At 45.0% G+C, this 20,937-nt stretch overlaps 1 protein-coding gene across 1 annotated transcript in view; it reads right to left on the bottom strand.

The window, feature by feature from the left end:
• C8H10orf90 (chromosome 8 C10orf90 homolog) overlaps nucleotides 1-20,081 on the bottom strand; it is a 229,363-nt gene extending 209,282 nt beyond the window's left edge. The window contains exon 1 of the mRNA XM_057778857.1: nucleotides 20,043-20,081. The gene's annotated coding sequence lies outside the window, so the exon portion shown is untranslated. The remainder of the gene's footprint in view (nucleotides 1-20,042) is intronic.
• Nucleotides 20,082-20,937: the final 856 nt, after the last annotated feature.

The raw sequence follows: 20,937 nt of genomic DNA, 5'->3' as shown, positions 1-20,937 counted from the left end.
TGCCTGTCGGGCCTGACTGCCGGTGCCTCCGCCACCCGGGCCTGCCTGCCCACAGCCACCCTTTATCCAGAAGATCAGCCCCTTCATTGTGAGACGACAAAGTGTCAAGAGGGTCTTGTGTGTTGGCCTCCAGCAATTTCAGTACATCGCCAGGTCTGTGAGCTTCTCCATCCCCTTGATTGCACACCCTTATACCTACCAGAGGGTCTTTTTCTGTATCCATGAATTTGTTTCGCATGCATTCCTGGCCTTCCTATGGAACTCAGCTCATGGGACGTGCCCTCATGACTATCTCCTGACATTACCTTCAAAATCAGGCCAGGATCGTGATTTGTATGCCCTCGTTGACCCTTCTTTTCCTTCAGAACCCATGCCTTCCTTTGTAAATGCAGTAGAAAGCATGGGGCTACACCCACTCATTTCTCAACTTTAGTCTCTGTGAGAATAAAATACATCATACCCTGCTTGCCGACAGATTCCTAGCTCCAAATATATGGCTGGACACATTATAGCTCTCAATTAGAATTTGTTGGGGGAGATTAAAGAATAATTCAGTATATGAATAAATAAAAACAGAGCCTCCTAGCCAAGGAGCATGGTGTACAGTATTCCAGGATCCACTGGCTTGACTCCGTAAAGACCTCTCCCATCATGATGTCCAGTCATGCCTTCCTCAACATTCCTATCTGCCTCTGCCTCCTAAAATGAACAATGCCCCCACCTCCCAGACTGTCTTCTTTCTGACCTTCAACTCTCCATAACCCCCCCCCAGGAAGCCGTCCACTCCAGTGCTCCCCAATCACCCCTCAGTTTGTCAGTCTTCACTGAGCTATTGGCCCACATCCTAGAGTTCCTCCTATTCTGCTTTCCAGTGGCCAGTGCTGCCAACTCTATTGTATGGCTTCGATCAGCTGCTCCTATTGGCTACCCTTCCTAATCATCTCACCATCCCATATTTGTGCTTCCCAGCGCCTTGATGACAACCTACGTAGTAGCCTCTCACTCCCATCCCGTCAGCCTCCTCCCTCTCCTCCATCACCTGTGACATTTCCATAAAGCAATCCCAGCTCCGTGTCTCCCAGCTTCCAACTCTTTTTCTCAATAGATTAAAAATCTAGTAAAGGCCATTCATTTTCATAAGCTTTTTCTGAGTAGAGTAGTTCATAATATCAAAATGTCAGATGTATCTGAATTAGCCAATATCAGGGAACAGTATTGTAGGTCACAGCACATGTGTACAGTGAAGCCCAGACATCTGCTACCTTTATGACAATGCCTGTGATCCTGGCTACATCGAGATCGCCTATGTATTTCAGTATGACACGAGTGATCTCAAATGCTGGGCTAATCTAAATATGTCTTCTCAAAGGACAGTTTTTATTAACAAACTTAAATTTTTTAAACAAACTTAGTCCTGCATAGAGATAAGACCTGAACTTCACAGCGGTCATCACTGAAAAGTTTCTACACCCTGATAAGTCTCTCTGATGATGCAATAATCCAAATCAGACCAAATCAAACTGAATTAGAGAAAGCCCAGGTTTAAAGGATACCAGTATGCTTCCGCCCAAATAATCACCCATGAGTTGCCACAATGGCTGCTTTTGTGACAAGCAACATTCTTCAGCTCTGTTCTAACTATGTAAGGTACCCAATGTAGTCTTCAGCGTGTGCTCCATTTCTGCCCCGTGAAAAGTAATCCCTAATCAATCCTTTGTTCACAACTGTATTGCAAAATCCACAGCAGCCCCAGGTCCATAGTATATCCCCAAAATACAGACAGAATGATGGATGAATGGATTGATGGATGGATAAACAAATGAATGGTAAGGGCACAGGCGGAAATGCTTGTGACCCACCATGCTGCAGCAGGAAGTACTGCCAGAGTTCATCAGAACTGCTACTCAAGGCACAGCCCTAGTTCATAAAAATATCATTCCAAACAATGGAAACATATACAAGATTAATATAATTCCTTTGGCTTCTCAGACTCTAGGTAATTTTCTGTGCTTCCTACTGGAGATGGCACTTGAATAAATCTACAGAGTAGGTGACTGTGGACCTACTAAACACTGAGCTAGAAGCAGCCCCAGCCTAGCTCACACACTTTCACTGCATCCCTGCACTCAAAGACTCCAGCTTCCCTTTCTGTGGCTAGAAAGCGGTGTCCACAAGTGTGTGGCATGTGTGCACATGTATTTGCCTAACAGCCTCAGAGACAATTCCTGAGCTTCGAAAACATCAAGTCAGCGAACCAGGTGCTGAACCTCACACCCCAGGAAAGAAGAGGGTAGAAAAAACAGCTGGGAATTTCCAGTTCAGATACAACCCAGTTGTCTACACCCAGTTCCCCAATGAGGGGAATCTTACAACACTGTCTCTCTAGAAACATGCAAGTTATCTTAGTCACTTTTCAAAATGCTAAGCAAAGTCAACTTAAGGGAAGGGCTTAATTTGGCTCAAAGTTCGAAGGGATACGGTCCATCACAATGAAGAAGACAGGGCGGCAGGAGCATGAAGTGATCACATTATATCCACAGCCAGGAGGCAGACAGGGAGGATAATGGTCCTTGGCTCATTTTCTTCTATTTCTTCACCAGGAGACCCAGCCCAAGAGCTGGTGCCATCCACATTCAAGCTGGGTCTTCTCTACTCTCTTAAACCCTTCTGGAAATACCCATTTATAGTTATACCTACAGTATATGTGTATAGTGATTCTAAATCCAATCAAGTTGTTCACGATGATTAGTCATCAGAGCACACAAAAGACTATCCCAAGTCTACGTGTAGCCCAAGGAACCTGAGACCAAGAGGTTTAGGGCTGGATCTTATCTTTAGGATAATGATGGATGTTGTTGGAGTCCAAAGAAAAGGCCATCTCTTTCAGGCACTAAAACACCCTTTCCTGGGAATACAGCAAGTTCTATTAGGGGGCAGGCAGTACGTGGGGTGGGGTGGCTGGGTCACTTTGGACCACTGTTTAACAAGGGCGCTGTTAGAATAACACACTTTCTTCCAGCAGTCAGACGCATGATTGATCTTTGCCAGTGGTACATATTTGTTTTCAATCTTCTTCACTCTCTTCAGCAACAGTAATTAATGTCAGACAGTATATTTTCTGGTTAATGCAACCCCACACCTATAATAGCTCAAATCTGCGCTTTCTGTCTCTGCCATGCCTCCCTCTCCATGCTCCGTCTCTTCGTGTTTACTTCTGGTTTAACTTTTTCTAATCTAAAATAAATCAGCATGAAAAGCATTAGATTTTTTCATTTAGATTCTCAATTGACTTTTATTACCGAGATAATTCCCCTTATCTGATTGCAAATGGAGGATTGTTCCCTGGTTAGAATCTGAAGGAAAATGATGAGGTTCAGCCTCTCCTTGCTTTTGCTTCATTCTCTTTTGCAAATGTAGAAGCTGGTGGGATTCTGGTTTGAGAATGCGTCACATCGGAGTGTAATCTCCATCACCCCACCTCATGGAGGCATGTGAAGGACATCAGTCTCTTCCCTGGCTGCTTAATGAGAAGTGGCCTACAGAGAATTCCCTGTTCCTTATGTTCCCGCCAGGGCAGCATCAGCTCCCCTCTGGCTGCAGGGAGAAATTACACAGCCAAGAACAGAGCCATTGACGAGAAATTCCTATCCAAGCACCAGGCATGATGGGTAGGATCAGCCCAAAGTGCAGTGCTGACCCTGCTATGAGGTCAAATTTAACTATTCTGTATTTCAGAAGATGTCCCCTGATTCCTTAAGCATCCCTTCCAGTGTGTTCCATCATGTTTGCTGTTATTCATCTCCTTTAATCCAAGAGATGGTGCCTCTAAGGGCTATTTCTGGCACCAAGGGGAAACTTTTCCCCCAGTAATCATTTAGTGCCACTTCTTGCTTTTCCCAGTGACTACCCTCCTTCCCATCCTGGCCCACGGTGTGAACTACTTGTGAATCAAGAATAGCAAAGTCACTCTGACTTCGGAATACCCCAGAAAGTGTTGAGATTTCAAAAGCCCTCTCCAATCTATGACTGGTAATGCAACCGCTTCTGCTTTTCCTTTTCCAAAACAACAAAGACAAAATCAAAAGCACTGAACAAGATCAGGGCAATTCCAGGCCCTTCACTGACCTGCCTGATGGAACTCCTCCTTGGCCTAAGGGGAGGAGATTGATATTTTAAGCTAGTAGCTGCTGAGTGGCATTCGCTTGTTTTGTTTTGTATGTGTAAAAACCAAATTGACAGAAAGCAATATAAAGAGATCCTTTTTATACCCCGACTTTCATACTTTTCGAGAATTAAGGGGAGAGACACTTATACCTGCTACTTGGTGGAGGAGAATACGATTTGGTCCTTAATAGCTTTATCACGAGAAAATGATCACAGCTGTGCTCTTGAGGGTTTACCATGAACTGAGCAGTGCTAAATGCTTCTGAGGGATTATGTGGTTTCCATGGCAACCCTAGAACAGAGGGTCTACCTTAACCCTATCTTCACAGCAAGGAAGTGTCATTCGTACTAGTGTTGTTTGTAAAGCTGTCAGCAGTAGCGTGGTCAATGGTGAAGTATTCTTGAGTCCCTACTGTGTGCCAAACTCCATCTTGAACCCCTTCAACATGTGACCGTATTGCAGCCCCACAACAGCTTTCTTTGAAGGCATCACAATAAAATATCTTATATACGAAGCAACTGTCAAAGGGGCCTCACAGTTATCTCTTTGAAGCAACTGATGATGAACAAAGCAACAGTCCATGGGCAATTTCAGCATTAAACTTGGCCAAACTAGAAGACAAGCTTGCCTTCTGCTGTCTCAGGAAGGAATGATTGATTTGATTATGATGATGAGAAGTTGCTCTGGAAACTTGGAGTGACGGTTAATCTTGGCTGTCAACTTGACTAGAAGGAGAAACTCCTGGGAGATGGTAAAGCACACTTCTGGGTGTGTCTACAAGAGCATTTCCAGAGATGAGGAAATCATGAGGGCTCTGACCTACTGAACCGGTTCACCCATTGTTGGACTCAAGCTGTGATAAGATTGTCAGGTGGTGGGGAGCTGACTGGAGGAAGTAGGTCACAGGGGCTGTGTCCTTGAGGGTTGTACCCTGCTCTTGCCTTCTGCTCAACCCTTCACTCTACTTTCTGGATGTCCTGATGTGAGCCTCTGCTCTCCCACACCCTCTCCATGATCAACTGAGACCTCCAATCCCTGAGCTAAACAACCTTCTTCTCTCTTGTGTTGTTTCTGTCAGGCATTGGGTAATGGTGATGATAAAATAAACATACTTGGTGACGGGGATGTGGCTCGTTGAGTAAAGTGCTTGCCACACAAGCATGAGGACCTGATTTTGGGTCCCCAGGACTCACATCAAAAGCTGTGTGCCGCTGCATGCCCTTGTAATCCTAGGGCTGAGGTCATGGGTACAGGGAGGTCTTGGAGCTTGCTCTCGAGCCAGTCTGGATGAATTAAGAAGTTCCAGGTCCAGTGAGAGACCTTATCCAAAAGATAAGGTAGAGAGAGGGCTAGCAAGATGGTTCAGCAGCTAACAGGCGTTTGCCACCAAGCCTGCTGACCTGAGTTCAAGTCCCAGAGTTCTAGTCCCATGTTAGAAGGAGAGAACTGACTCCTAAAGTTGTCCTCTAGCCTTCACATATGTGCTATGACACATGTAGGCACACATGCATGCACACACATGCACACACATGCACACATACACACACATGTAATAAAAAATAAGGTTAAGAATGACTGGACACCAGAGTGCCAATCTCTTCTTGTACGGAAACATGTCCCCTACATACATGTGCATATACAAACATGAACATATGCATACCACACACAAACACAAAATTAACATTTGTCATGGCACAAAACACTATAAACTACAGGGTGTCTGCTATTGGTCATTTCTAGAAAGCAAGTGGGAGGTTGACAGGTACCTGGTGGGGTGGGGACAGAGGTCTGAGAGCACACACAAGGCAGAAGGAAGCTTCAGATCAGTGGGAATGTCTCAGATCAGGATTTGGTACTGGTTCCATCACTGTCTGCATCTGCCCAAACAAAATGAACTATGAGCTTTTTAAAACCCATGAATAGTGATGTATGCAAATTTTATTAATAAGGATGAGCTTTAAAAAAAAATCATGAATAAGCTCCGACTTGGCTTAGAGTTTGATTCAATCAGAATGTCTAATAAGAAATAAACCGGGTCAGTAGGTTGCCCTTGGGGATCTTACCACCCGCTGGAAAACTCTACCCCTGGGGACTAAGACGTGTGCCTAGAGCTCATATACCTTAAGCACAAGTGAGTGCAAGGTCAGTTTTGTGAATGTGACACCTGTGTGTTTACCCAAGTGTCTGTACACAGACACTCCACACTTGGCTTAATGATGCCATCTCAAATGACTTGTTATGGTGGTAAAATATATATAGTATAAAATTCACCATTGCAGCCAGTGTGTGTGTGTGTGTGTGTGTGTGTGTATGTGTGTGTACTTTTTCATGAGTGTGCCAGTATATATATATGGGGGGTACATGTGTGCATATGCCTATGGAGGCAAGAGGTCAACTTTAAATGCCTTCCTAATCATATTTCATAATGTATATTGAGGCAGGCTCTCTCACTGAACCTGGAGCTCTTCAGTTTGGCTAGTCTGGCTAGCCAGTGAGCTCCAGGGTATGCCTGCTTGTGCCCTCTCAAGCACAGCACTAGGGTTTGAGGTTTCATATGGGTACTGGAGATCTGAATTCAGGTCCCTGAGCTACACAGTCAAGCGGGCACTCTACCAATTAAACCAGCTCCCCAGCTCCCATTACAACCATTTTTAAAGATTATTAAGAATCTGCAGGATGAAATCCAGCCATCACCACTGTTGTGGCTTGGAGAAGAATTGTCCCCCACAGGCTCATGTATTTGAATACCTGCCCCTCTTGGTGGTGGTGTTGGGGAAGTCCCTGGAACCTTTAGGAGGTGGAGTCTTGCTAGAGGAAGTATGTCACCAAATCACAAGTGGGGATTGTCGAGAATTTATGGCTTCAAACCACTTCCCCTTCCTTTCTGCTTCCTGACCCAATGAGATGTAATCAGCTAGCTTCCTGTTGCCACCACCTGCCTTGGTTTTCCTGCTCTCCTCCCGGAACTGTCAGTTAATATAAACTTTCTTCTCTATGCCACCTTTGATTGGGGTGTTTTGTCACAGAAACAGTAACCAGTACAACCACTATCAGTTTTCAGGATGTTGACTTCCCAGAAGGAAGCTCTGTACCCATTGGATAATTCTGCACATCCCCCACGGGTCCCTCCTAGCCCCTGTCCTACTTTATGCTAAAGTGAATTTGGCTATGCCAGCTGTCTTGTGAAGCTGGAGCTCACTGACGCTGGCTTCCTTCACTTAGCATAATAACCTTGAGGTGCATCCATCCTGCGGATGAGCTCCTATTTACCCCACTGCTAGCACCCTTTGACCCACACACCTTTAATTTTTATTAAGTCAAATTTATCCATCTTCTTCTTCGGTAGGTCTCTGCTTTTAGTACTACCATATTGAAATTTTCAATAATTTTATTTTTAAATGTACAACTCAGAAGTGAAGTCTGATGGGATGTGGAGCTGGCATGTGGATACAACAAGGATGTATGTAGCGAGTGCTCATTGGTTTCCCTGATGGCCTTGACATAAGGAATCCCTCAAGGTCAGAGTCCCAGAAGCCTGTGATACTCTGGAGTCCCATAGACTTGCAGTGAAAGCAAGATGAGCAGGTTATGTCTAGACTTCATGTGTCCACATACCCACCACACAGAGGCCACACTTCCTAACTCACTGAAGACATAGTCAGGTATCAAGAGTGTTCAAAATGACACAAATTGTCAAACATCCCAATGGTGTCTTACTCACTGGCATGGTATAGAAATGAAGTCAGTCTCCAAATGGTTGAGGTATTGAGAACTTGGTCCCCAGCTGCTGGCCCCATTTTAGGAGGGTCTAGAAACTTTAGGAGGTAGGGTCTAGCTAAAGAAAGTGGGTCATTGGAGGTACAATGGCACCAAGGACTTCAACATTATATCAGCTACTTCCCTCACTGCTGTGGATAAATCCCTGGTAGGAAACAAAGGCGGGAGGCTGATTCCAACTCATAGTTTGGAGGGACACAGGCCATTGGGGTGGGGAGCCACAGCTGTATGGGGAGTCTACACACTGACTGGGAAGCAGGGAACAAGGGAGGCTGGAACCCCCTGACCTTCTTCCTTTCCCTTTTAGTTCAGTCCTGACCATAGTCTGGGGCATAGTGCTGCCTACACTGATGTTGGGGCATTCCCCATCAGTTAAATCTCTCTGAAAGCATTCTTACAGACATTTCCAGAAGTATGTCACCCACGTGATCCCAAATTCCCCAAATCTAGCCAAGTTGGCAATGAAAGTGAACCTTCATACCTTGAAGTTGTATGCTAAAATAAATCCTCCTCCATTTAGAGGATTCGGCCAAATATTTTGCCACACGGTATTGAGGTGGCAGGGAGGGGGGTGCCTACAGCTACACAGTTGGCAGGGAAATGAGCCATGAAGAGATGAGAATCAAAATTCAACACAGCTGAATTTGGTTGGTCAGACTTGATCAAAACTTCTAGAGAGTCTTATCCTATGATTTAATTTTCTTAACATTTAAACACAATCAAACTTTGGGGAGAAAGTCTTCATGTGACAATTCTCATAACAAATTCTCACATCAAAATTCCCTTGCAAATTACCAGCTATAGCTAAGTAGCTGAGACTCTATCATAAGAATGAGCTCTGCTGACTGGGAAACAGTGCCAGGGCTTGGAGCCTAGAGAGGAAGGGCAATAAGCAAAGGATGGATTCTACTTACTGTTGGAGGATGCCAAGTACATTGAGCCTTTTCCACAAGGATGAGTTCAATTCCCTGAGAGACAACGCCTAGGATTAGGGCCTAAAGAGTTCTCAGGATATTAGAGAAAATTCAAGTAGAGACTGGGTCCTGGTAGAGTAGCCAAGGCTCAGCAGGTTGTTTAACCACTTTCATGCTAGCATTCCAGGGGTCCAGGGGTCATTCCTCCTTCCTTGAACAAAGCTGGCCTGCACGCTTAGCAATTCTGGCTTCTGCAATGCTTACTCTAGCATTGTGTTTCCTACAACGGGAAGAGAAAATCTGACCAACACGTTTATGTCACTTTTCTGGGTTGATCATCCCACATAGAGTGAAATAATGGTAAAGAAAAAAGGACCAGCTTGGAAAACCCGAGTCACCTCTGCAGTCCTTGCCTTCTGCCAAGCAAGCTAGAGGCAGTGAGCATTGATGGACAGGAGTATGACAGCTGAGTTGGTTCTTGCAGCAAGTCCACTGTTCTTGTAAGAACGAAGTACACGTGCCCATAGATGAGTTGCGACATAATTGCCATTGTGCCGATTCCACTCAAGAGTTAATGCTGTGACTCAGATTTTGCTAGAGATGGCATTGGACATTATAAAGATGAGCAGTAAAATCCACATCAATAATGTAAAATTGTAATTTATCTTTACAGAGACTATTTAATAAAAAAAATCTAAAACATTGTAGAAAATCAAAAGAAAGAAAAAAATATTTTTCAGAAATTATGAAATCTATTTAGAGAGCTTTGCAGACAGCTCTCCCTGTTTCCAAACAGGACTATTCATGCTTCCATTGTGACAGTCTCCATGAATTTTTCAGGCCAATACAAGTGACCACTATTCCAAGACTGCTTATGAGAGCCTTCCCGCCTATACTCCTGAATTCCTGGTGCAGTGAGTGGTACGCACGAGAAAGCCAGCAAAGCTCGTTCCATCCCAGGGAGCACGCCTCTTCCCTACACTCACAGAGCCCTCTCTGCATACCTTTCAACAGAGATGCGATCCTTCTGCATGCCTGACCTGGCCCATCGCCACTCAACAGTCTGTGTCACAGGGACTAGAGAGCAACGCAAGACAGCGGCCGGAGCAGAGGACTGAGGGCAAAGCAGAGTACAGAGAAGCCACTAACACGTGGAATGAATCAGTGGTAAGATAAGCTAAAAAAAAAATCACATCACAGTTCTCATGAACTTCCTGTAAACACACGACTGAATGAGAGGCATCGGGTCTCTGTGCAGGCGAGTGCCTTGTGCATCCAGTCCCTTGCTCTCGGCTGTGGAATGCTTTAACATGAAGCGACGTCTTGCCTTCCATACAAAGTGGTAAGCAGTCGGTTATCTACTTTGAAAAACTCCATCTCCATTTGCCTTCAGCTCTCTTTGCTTGTCAGGCACCCTGTCATTTCCAAATTGTGGATTGTCTTTCTGAGACCGAGAGAGGATACGAATTAGACCTGAGATTATTTCACTATTTTGGAATCCTATTAACAAAAGGGATAATCAAACAGGCGGCTTCTACTTTGTAGCTTCACTTGGGCAAAGTGGAGCTGGAACTCAGCTATCCATCACCCGTCTGTTTGTGTGCCAGTCACTCAAAAGCACGAGTGTGCAAGGAAGCCACTGTAAGCGCTGCGTCAGAGAAGACACCATCTATGCAGTAATTGTCACTTTCCCTGCCTGCCAGTTTGTACCCAAGATGCATTTAATGAGCTTTTGCTCATTATTTATTTATGGCACAATCCTAAGGTATCTACTCAAGGCTGATCTGGTGTCAGAAGAAAGTTCATGATTCCATAGAACAACTTACAAACTCCCTTCTCCATGCTGCTCTCAAATAGACTCCGACTTATGTGGCCCTTCCCAAAGCCTCCTTTTATTTTCTTTCCTCTACCTATACAAACAATTGAAAATTAGTCAGAAAGCAGACAACTTGGACAGCAGCTAAGACGCCTACCCTTGATGGGTATGACTTGCACAGTGACCTTTCCTTGAGTCTGGGCAGCAGTCATGAACAGAGCAGGCTCCCGCTCCTATAGCTAAGCTATGCTACATTGGAAAATGGTTTTGCTGGTGATACTGAGTTTACAAATCTGTTGTCACTGAATCAACCAAAATGGAGACTATGTCAGGTGGGCCTGACCTGCCAAGTAAAATGTGTAAATATGTCAAGAGAGATCCAAGGCAGAAAGATTGGATCTCCAGATGACCTTGAAATGGCAAACAACGGACTAGAGATATCTCTCTTGCTGATGACCCAGGTTCCGTTCCCAGCACATGCATGGTGGCACCCAGCAACCTTTAACTCCAGTTCTAAGGATCTGATGCCCTCTTCTGGCCTCTGAGTGCTCCTGCCTGCATGTGGTACATATATCTTCACTCAGGCTCACATAAGTAAACATAAATCATTATTTTTTAAAAAGATAAACTAGTATTCTCTCTGACTAGACCCACATGGCAAAGACCTACAGATGGCCTCTGGTAGTTAATATTTGTCTGTGACCCACAAGGAAATGGAGACTTTGGTCCTGCAACAAGGAACTAAACTCCTCCGTTTACTAGTAGCCTTGGGAGTAGACCCTAAGCCTTTGGTGAGAGGCTGGCACCTACTCAGACTGGGGAGGACTTCCTTATGCAGAGGAGCCATCTAACCCACACTAGGACTTGTAGTCTACACAACAGTCAGACATGACCATCTGCTGCACAGCAATATAAAACAAATACAGATGGCACTTGCTGGGGTGTGTTTCCTGTCTCTTAGAGCCAATCCAAGCTGAGGCAATCTGCAGTGGTGCATTGTGCTGATGCAATCCTGGTCTTAAGAAAGAAAGCTGGATGCTACAGTGATCAATCCAGGGTGACCATAAGAAAATAACCTACTTTTCCTAGATTGGGGTTCCCTGGATAGTCACCGTGTACCTGTCATTTGGGGAATAAAGATGCTGGGCAGGCAATTCTTTCTTTGCTTATTTTTTTGTTTTTGTTTTTGTTTTGAGACAGTGTTTTTCTGTATACCACCTTTAGAGCCTGACCTAGAACTTAGTATGTAGACCAGGTTAACCTTGAACTCACAAAGATCTGCCTGCCTCTGCCTCCCAAATTCTGGTGTTAAATTATGTGCCACCATCTCTTTAGGTGGCAGACAATTCTTTAGACATTTCATTGACAAGGAGACCAGAACAGGTTAACAGATCACTGAAATTGGAGTTACTGGTGGTTGGGAGCTACTTTGTGGGTGCTGGAAACTGAACTCAAATTCTCTGCAAGAGCAGCAAATACTGTTCACTGCTGAGCCATCTCTCCAGCCTCCCTCATTAGTGTTTGCAAAAGACATCTTTATCATGTAGAGAATAAAGCCGCAGAAGCCAAAATCAATATTATTAAGCACTTGGAATCTTACAATGTTCCTCTTGGAATTTGAGCTGTATGCCTCCCTATTGAACTTGTCCAGTTTTCCCATAATTGTGATTATAGTCTTGTGAGTCACTGTTCAACTAGAAGAAGATAGGTGCTGTCAGTATTATTCAGTTTTATTTCCTCTATGTTTTCCTTGTGTGGCTGTGGTGTGCTCACACCACAGAAGGCGTGTGAAGGCCAGAGAACAACTTGCAAGAGTCAGTCTTCTTCCGTCCTGTGGACTCCAGGGGTCAAACTCAGGTAGTCTGCCTGTCAACAAGGGCCTTCCCCTGCTGAGTCATCTCACCAACCCTAGTGTTGATATTTTAACAGACAATGTTATATATATATTTTTTAAAAAAAAAAGCACCAAACTTAAAAAGATCATTTTACACAGAATCTAAAGTATGGGCTCAATTCCCAAATCAAATCTTGCCTTCCACAAAACTACAACATTCACTATCAGAAATAATTTGTGGATCTCTATGCTGAACCTGTGGAAACTGTCTGTAATTCCAGAGGAACAGCTTACAGTGGAATCAGCATATGACAGAATATGGCTTTCTTTAAGCACATCATATACATTATAGCTTTTGAAATATTATCATCTGCTTGGAAAACAAACTTCTTTAAAAACTATGTTCAAATGGTATAATGACTTTTGCTAGTTGGTACTTTACAGCAAGCCAGCCTGAGTGTTTCTTCTTAACCTCCTCTACTCTCTGCGTGAGGAGAAACTGGAGCAGCATAAATAGAGGGATGGAAGTTCCAGACAAGAGAAGGTGACAAAGAACCATGTCCTTAGCAGGAGGCCCCGGAGCAGTAGAAGACCCTGCTTTGGCCTTCTACCACCGAGACTAGCTTTGGCTGCATCTGCAATGACTCACGGAACCACTCTCCAGCAGTTACAGTCAGGAGGGGAACCTTGCCTCTTCGTTTCTCCTCATGAGCACCCCGTGAAAAACACAGACCTCAGAGTAGGACATCACAAGGCTAGAGTCCTCCGAGCCACACTGCCCCTGTGATGATTGCATCAGCTCTCTGAGCCTCTCAGAATTTTCTCTCATGTGTCTCACACAGCTGTGATGAGGATGAATGAGGCTTTTCATGAATCGGCCACACCAGCCTCCTTTGTTCTATCTCTGCCTCAACGGAGCTCCTCACACACAGCGATGCTGGCCTGGCCACTCTCCCCTCTGGTACACCTCCCCCATCCTTCCCATACCAGCTCTCGCAGTGGAGTGGTTTCTACTGGTGTCTTTGTTGCCTTCCACTGGGTCCTATGGATACAAAGGATGGGGCTGGAACTTCAGATCATGGCTTCATGTTTAAAGCACAGACTTGTGGGACTAGATGTGCACCTCAGCGGTTCTAGATTTAATTCCCAGCACCACACATAAAACTTCAACAGCCCATGGATTTCTGAACCAGCCATGGGCAGTGGAGGAGGAGGGATAGCCCTGGAGTGAAGAGGAAGCTAAATGATCATCTCGAGCCTCAGGGCCATCTACTTGCCTCTTCTCAGATTGCTCATTTTGGAGTGCTTGGGCCTGCGATACAACAGGAGTCACCAGCAAAAGCATTGCTTCGTGGCCAGGACTTGAGGAAGAAAATCAAGATCCAGAAGACTTTGGTCTGGCTCAGAACTGTCAACTCAGTGAGATACTGGGTAACACTGGTGTGAACCTTTTGATAGCCAAGAGAAGAAAGCATTTGTTTTTCCTCCTGTTTGGTTTTTGTGACCTCATCATCCCATGAATCAAGTCATCATGAATCCTGAGTTCTTCACATCTGTGTGTTTTTTATTACTCAAGACCTCAAGACCCATCACAGCCCCTTAAAAGCCTCCTTCAAAGTCCACAGTAGAGGGGCTGGAGAGATGGATGAGTTGGTGAAGTGCTTATCTCGCAAGCATGGGGACCTGAGTTGGATCCCAAACCCCATATTTTTTAAAAGCGTGATAGTATGTGGTTATAATTCCCATAATGAGGAGGTGGAAACAGTCGCTGCCTGAGGCTCACTGTTCAGTCACCTTAGCCTATTTGGCAAGTTCCGGGCCATTAAGAAGTGTCCAAAAACAAAGTAGGTAGCTACAGAGAAATGACACCTCACCTGTGGCCTTCACAAGTACCTGAACACATATACACTCATTCCCATGTGTATACTGGTATGAACATGTGCACACACATACATGTACATGAGCAAACACTTTATCAGCCCTGGTACAACATCAAAACCATATTGCCAGGCCTTTCCTTCTGTTCACAAACAGTGTATAATAATGTCGTACAAGCGGTGGCACAATAGCTTTTTCTCATTGTAAGTCAGCAATGCAGGTCTATGATCCCTGATGGAGGGGAAACAAGAGGGAAGAACTCCATAATTATCCCTACATGGGGTGGCTTCCAGATTGTGACCCTGGGAGTGGAGAAGCAGCAGAGCCTGAGTTCTCACTGAGCACAGGGGACATAGGCTGGACTCAGGTGTTGACATTCATGAAGGGCAGGAACTGTGAGAAAAGAGAGCATCAGATGATCACAAGGGACCATTCAAGGTTTCTGACCTGCATCTGCTTGAGAGAAAACGATCTGAGAGCAAAAGGAACAAAAATCCAGAAAGGGGAAGGCCAAGGGATGGTAAGACCTTAAACAGGTGGAAAGGATTCACATCCCCATCTGCGGGAAGGACTCATCACACCAGAGAAGCCAGAGAGTCCTCAGAAAGACCATGTCTTAACAGTGGGACTAAGTATGTCCTAGAATAGGACTTCTCCCTTTCAATACTGGGAGCCTTTTAGGCTGGAGTGTTCTCTGTCAGAAGGAAGGGAGCTACGCTGTGTATTAGAAGTTAACACCATTTCAGCTTGAAGAATAACTCAGTCAGTAAAGTGTGTGCTATGATAATCAAAGCTTGACCCCCTGGGGGGGAAATATATATGTATATATAAATATATATGTATGTATGTATACATATAAATATATGTATGTATGTATATGTTGGAGTGGTGATAAATATACTCGTATAGTCTCAGACTTCAAGATGCTGAGAAGGGAAAGTTCCCGGGGTTTGTCAGCCTAGCCAAACCAGTAGTTTTCAGGTAAAAGTGATGGAGAGACTCTGTCTCAAAAAAAAAAAAAAAAAAAAAAGCAAGATAAATGGCATCATCCAAAGCTGATTCCTGGATTCCATACATATTCACACATACATGCACACAAACATGCACATACATTTTTCACACACAGAAGCTGCAGCATCTATGACCTCTACCCATTAGAATCAGTGGCATCCTCTTCCAAGCTTCCCTCATCAAAAGTATCTCCAACCATTACCATGGGGCAGAGCTATGATATTAGAGAACCATGGCTCTGCACGGGAGCCTCCTCTCAGCCTTTCCTAGATCTCCCAGGTAAACCCCAGCACGACCAAGCTGTCGGCAAGCATCTTAATCTACCCCCAGAACCTAGCCAACACTCTTTACAGACGTAGAACAAAACCAAGCATCCAAACAATGCAAAAGTCACAATAGCTCAATTCCAACTGAAAACCTGCCTGGTATGAAAAGAAGAAAGGAAACATAACTCATAACCAGGAGGCAAATCAATCAGTAGAAATAGATGGGCAAGGAGCAGAAAGAATGGTGAATGCCGACAACAGCCTTAAAGCCCCGTTAGTGTTTGCCTCGTGTACTTGGGAAGGTAGAGAGAATTGAGAACCGGAGAGAAATGGGAGAGGTAAGGAGCCTCCTAGGAATTGTTTTAGGTTGCGATTTGGTGTTGATGGTCTGATATTGCACTGAGCCCACTGAGACACAGTGGTCTTAGCCGAGTCACACATACAGAGGGACTTTCAGATTTCACCATGATTCTTTCAGGTAGCCAGAACCAAGTGTTGCCAGCAAAAGTCTTGCTAAATAGTAATAATGATGATGATGATGATGATGATGATGATGATATAAGTGGAAAATAGAGAAGCAGATGGTCAAAGAGGCTTGGGTAATTAGTGTTTTCCACATATATCACCTTCCCCTAGCTCATTTCCTAGAGAAGGTCTAAAACTGTCACCTGTCAGAAGTCAGATAGGCAAGCCTCGACCTGCAAGCTCCAGCATGTACCTGTGACCAGACACAGTAATCTTTTGAGAGGTTGCAATGCACATTACAATGGCAAGTTATCATATCTTATTCGAGACCACCAGGGCTGCTCTGGAGTGTGCATGCCTAACCCCGTTTTAGACGAAAGCATGTTTGTCTCAAAGAATCTTCTGAGGTCCCCTGTTTGAGAATGAGTCACCCACCCCCAATTCTGTGCCAGGGAGAACAAAACAGCCCATGAGCAAAATGCTGAGCCCTTGAAAACCGGGAGAAGGTGAACTATTTCCAACAGGGTTACTACTGCTTAGCTTGTAATACAAAAGTGTCTGCTGTGGGAAGGAGAAGCTGGGTGTCTGACCACGAAGAGAATGGAATGCCCAAGGGGGAGCTCCCACTGACTGCCTCAGTCTCCCTGCTCAGTTTCTCTTGGCTCTTGTGAGCACCCTGTTCCATAGCATTATCTGCTCCTATTGGTTTTGACATGGAAGCCTTACCTGAGAGTCCTCCTGTTCTGCTTGGGACCCACCTGCTGGGAACTCGGGCAGCTTTATCGGGGCTTCCCTAGTTAGTTTCTACTGAATGCTTGTAATGTCATTTGGTGATGTCACCTTTCTGTGCGGCTTAGTTCTTGTCCTTGGTGGCATCATTGGATGGGTCACCCTGTTTGCCCAACACCTGGAACACCAGATGACTGCCTTAAAGGGTCTTCCCCATTCCATCAGGATGTCCAATTTGGTGATGTTTGTCACCTATGTATCTGTCCGCTAATCATTATTTACTCTTTTACTTTGGCTTATTGTGTACTTAATAACCCATTCAAAACCAAAGTGTAGCTACTGAAGCTCATACTTTGCATCCTGTAGAAGAGAGATGCATATCTATCATACCGCTCTATGACTTCTCTTCCCATGATTCGCAAAGCCATCTGGGCCTTATTCATGGGCATCTCAGGAATGCACGCTTACAATGTGAATAGCAAACATAGTTTTCAGACGGGACCATCCACGTCCAGATATGGTGTGGTAAATTTCTTAAGCACACAGAACACTTACTCAAAGAAGAATTTCCTTAACACATAGTGTTCCTGTTAGTTTAGGGCACATTTGGGGTCAAGAGGAATCCAGGCTCTGCAAACATCAGGCAGCCGGGATCTACAACATTCTCACCCTCATTTGCTTCCTGACCTGGCAAGCTCTCACTCAGCACAGGTTCTTCTCATGTCTCCAGCTGAAGGCAGTTCAAGGAAGGGACCAGATACACCTGGACCCTGCCTGGACTGGAGTTACCCAATCATTGTCGTCCCAAGTGCACAATGATTTCTCTAGGCATTAACGCAGCTCAGGACTACCACTGCGGTTTGAGAGAACTCCCCATTCTCAGGTCAGCAGACTTGCAGCTCCTCCCAGGAACTTGACATCAGTAGGTTTTTCACAGAAAAGTCTCCCAAACACACTCTCATTAAAAAATGAACCCGTTTCTTTAATCTAGTATCCCTGTGGATTGAGAGTTCATGCCAGTGACCTTGCTCATTTTCTACCCTATCAGTCACTTCACGGCCAGAGCCCAGGTTAACAGGAAGCCTCTGAGCTGATGTAGGGGGAGAAGTCACTGGGCCGAGTCCAATGGCAGGCTGGGCTGTTAATTGGTCTCCTGGGTATGTTCAGCTTGGGAAATGGAGCCCCAAAGTTTGTTTCTCCCTACCCCTTCTATCTAAACAGTACTGACATGCCCCGGCGAGGATAACTGTAATCGCTCCATGGCTTTGGACTATTTTAAAATCTGAAATGTTTGCTATCGAACTTTGGAGGTGAAAAATGTCAACCTGAGATAAACACAGGACCCCCTAAAAGGTATCTGTATTCCGCAAACAGTAGCAGCCAGAGCAGGTATCACTTCAGAAAGTAAACACATGAAATCTGATAAGAAAAAAAGATCATACAGAGAAATAAACTGATGGCAAACAAATGGGATGTGTTTGCCAGACCGAACAAGATGCCTGGCTTGTGGACCTTCTGTGCACACCTCCCCCCCTCCATCTGTGTCTCCCAACTCTAAACCTAAACCCTGCTTAAAGTTCAAGTCAGGAGGCCTGGGTCCTATTCATTGTTTTCAAACTTGGCCTGTTCTTGTGCCCTGGAAGCAGGCCCTGTATGTACCATGTGTCATGGATAGATAGACTCAGTAAAAACTAGCCAAGTGGTTGAACTGCTAGCTGGGGAGTGGTCTCGGGTTCACTTAGCACACATGGCTAGGATGTTGGCTCCTAATGGTAGAAAACAGTTCAGCCACAGGAACATGTAGTTGTGGCAATCAATGTATTTGAAGTTTTCCCGCAATCTCCAGCTGTACACCCTTCACATTCCTTTCGGTGTGGCTACAATAATGAAGAAATGAATGGGGAAGTCTTATGAAAACTGGAAGGCAAGAGAGGGTATTCACTAGGAAAGGTCTAAAACAGAGCCACGAGGGCTACTGTAAAATGCATGATGAGACAATTCAACAAGTTCTTCCCTCTCTTGGGGACTGGAAAATAGTCGCAATGGAAATTATACAGTGATAAAATTCTGTCCCCCATCCGATTAATTACTTGTGAATAATAACATCTCTGGTTTCTTTCAATTATATCCTAATTGCACACCTTTTGCTCTGGCTGATTGGGCAATGAATTAATGAATAAGGACTACTACTGAATTTAATTAACACCATTTTTTTTCCTGTGCCCTTTACATATCTGTTGTGAACATGGAAATTCACTCTCTCAGGGCTAGAAATGGAAGAAAGTTAACCTTGAACCCTGCAAAACCTGTTCCTCCCAGTCAGGCTGGCTTCCCTACTGCCAAGTGTGAGTGATCAAAGGTCTCAAGTATTTGCCAGAACTCAAGGGAGGGCTTTCCCAATAACAACATCAATATTCCAACACTCACCTTTTCATAAAGCATTAGCAATGTGCATGTTACAGTCATCCAAAGAGATGGGTAAGTGAGCTATCTGGGAGTCAATTACAGTGTCATTCATAATTTATTCCATGTACAATGGAAAGCTGATCAGATTTCACATGTGTTTACTTTCTGAAAAGATAAGCGCCTATGGCTGGTACCCCGGGTAGAATACAGATATCTTTCATGGTGATGTGTTTATCTCAGGTTGACATTTTCAATTGCCAAAGACCTCCTTGTTTTCCAAAACTAGTCTGGGCTTGAAAACTAAAGCTCATGCTTACGAAAAATAAAAGACCAATCTGGAATCTTGCTATCTCAATTCGAGCAAGACAGTCATGAATACGCTCGCTCTAAACACGCAGGCAGACAAATAGGCATTTCTTCCTAGAGACAGGTAAGTGCAGACTCACGGGGCTAATAGCACTGGAATCACAGGGCGCAGTGCAGTTCCTAGGTATGGATACCAGCAACCCACCTCGGAAATCTTTGGGCAGATTTTTGTGGTCAGTTGTCTATCAGTTACACTTAGCTAACATGTTATCCCCTCCAACATACTGAAAAAAAAAACTGAAATAAATTAAAGAAAGGATTTTACAAAGTATTTGCCAAGATACAAACAAATCAATGTTTTTGCAAGACAGAAAAGACACATGACCAGTGGGTCTCCCACATAGACCTCCATCGGTATCTCCGAGCTCCGTGTGCACCTGCCCCCCACCCCGCCACTGCCGAGCCCCGGCTGTACCTCGTATCTGCTGACTTGCTGCTCAGCCACCTTCAGGCCTTGGCACGTGTGGATGAAACAAACTTTGGCTCGTCTCTGGGAAGGAAGCCAGTCCCTCTTTACCAGGTCCATGACCATCACATGGTTTTTCAGGCTGGTACTAAAGGCAGTTATCTGAAAGGTGGGGTGCACAATCTTCCCCTCCTCGGGAGGTTTCACAGGCATTCCGGAGCCCTGTGTGATACTGGGAATCTTGTGACTTCAGCCAGCCAGCCCGGCAAACACAATTTTCTTTGTTTGATGCAGGTATTGAGTGCAGCAGGAGGGGTTTGGGACCAGCTCCAGTGCAGGCCTGTGTTTTCCAACTTCACAGACAGTTGCTCCAAAATCCTTGCTACAGGGGGGCTCACGATATAGTTGTGGAAACCCCCTGGGTGACCTTTAAATGCCACGAGAAAACTTCCTCTGCTGCAGCCCGGCCAACTCCAGCCTCCCGCCCGGGCTCTGAGGTCTTGCTGTCTTCTCTGATTTCAAAGAGGCACGTTTCCTTCTCGCTTGTTTTGTGCTTGCCTTTAAGTTCCAGACGCTGAATTCACCTGGTTACCAAGAGGTTTGATATGTGTTTCCGTCTCTAGACCCTCAAACCCAAATAAATTATTTACAGAGTTCTGTACAAAGGAACCAAGGGGGATAATTGCCGCTCTTTTAAAGTGTCTGCTTTTGCTTGCCAGGGGCCTGAAAGAAACAAGTACAGACTGCCTACTGGCACAAAGAGTGGCCTCAGCCCTGCAAAAGATAAGAGCGCATTCAGGGAAAAAGAAACTCACAGAAATGACAGCTGAAGACGGGCATGGAGAGACACCGTGCCGGGAAGGACAGTGGCTCAGGTAGGGGGCTGCCATCCAGAGTCAACCAT

This window comes from Chionomys nivalis, chromosome 8, assembly GCF_950005125.1.
Source record: "Chionomys nivalis chromosome 8, mChiNiv1.1, whole genome shotgun sequence".
Taxonomy (NCBI): Eukaryota; Metazoa; Chordata; class Mammalia; order Rodentia; family Cricetidae; genus Chionomys; species Chionomys nivalis.
This window is presented reverse-complemented; position numbering and strand designations above follow the sequence as displayed.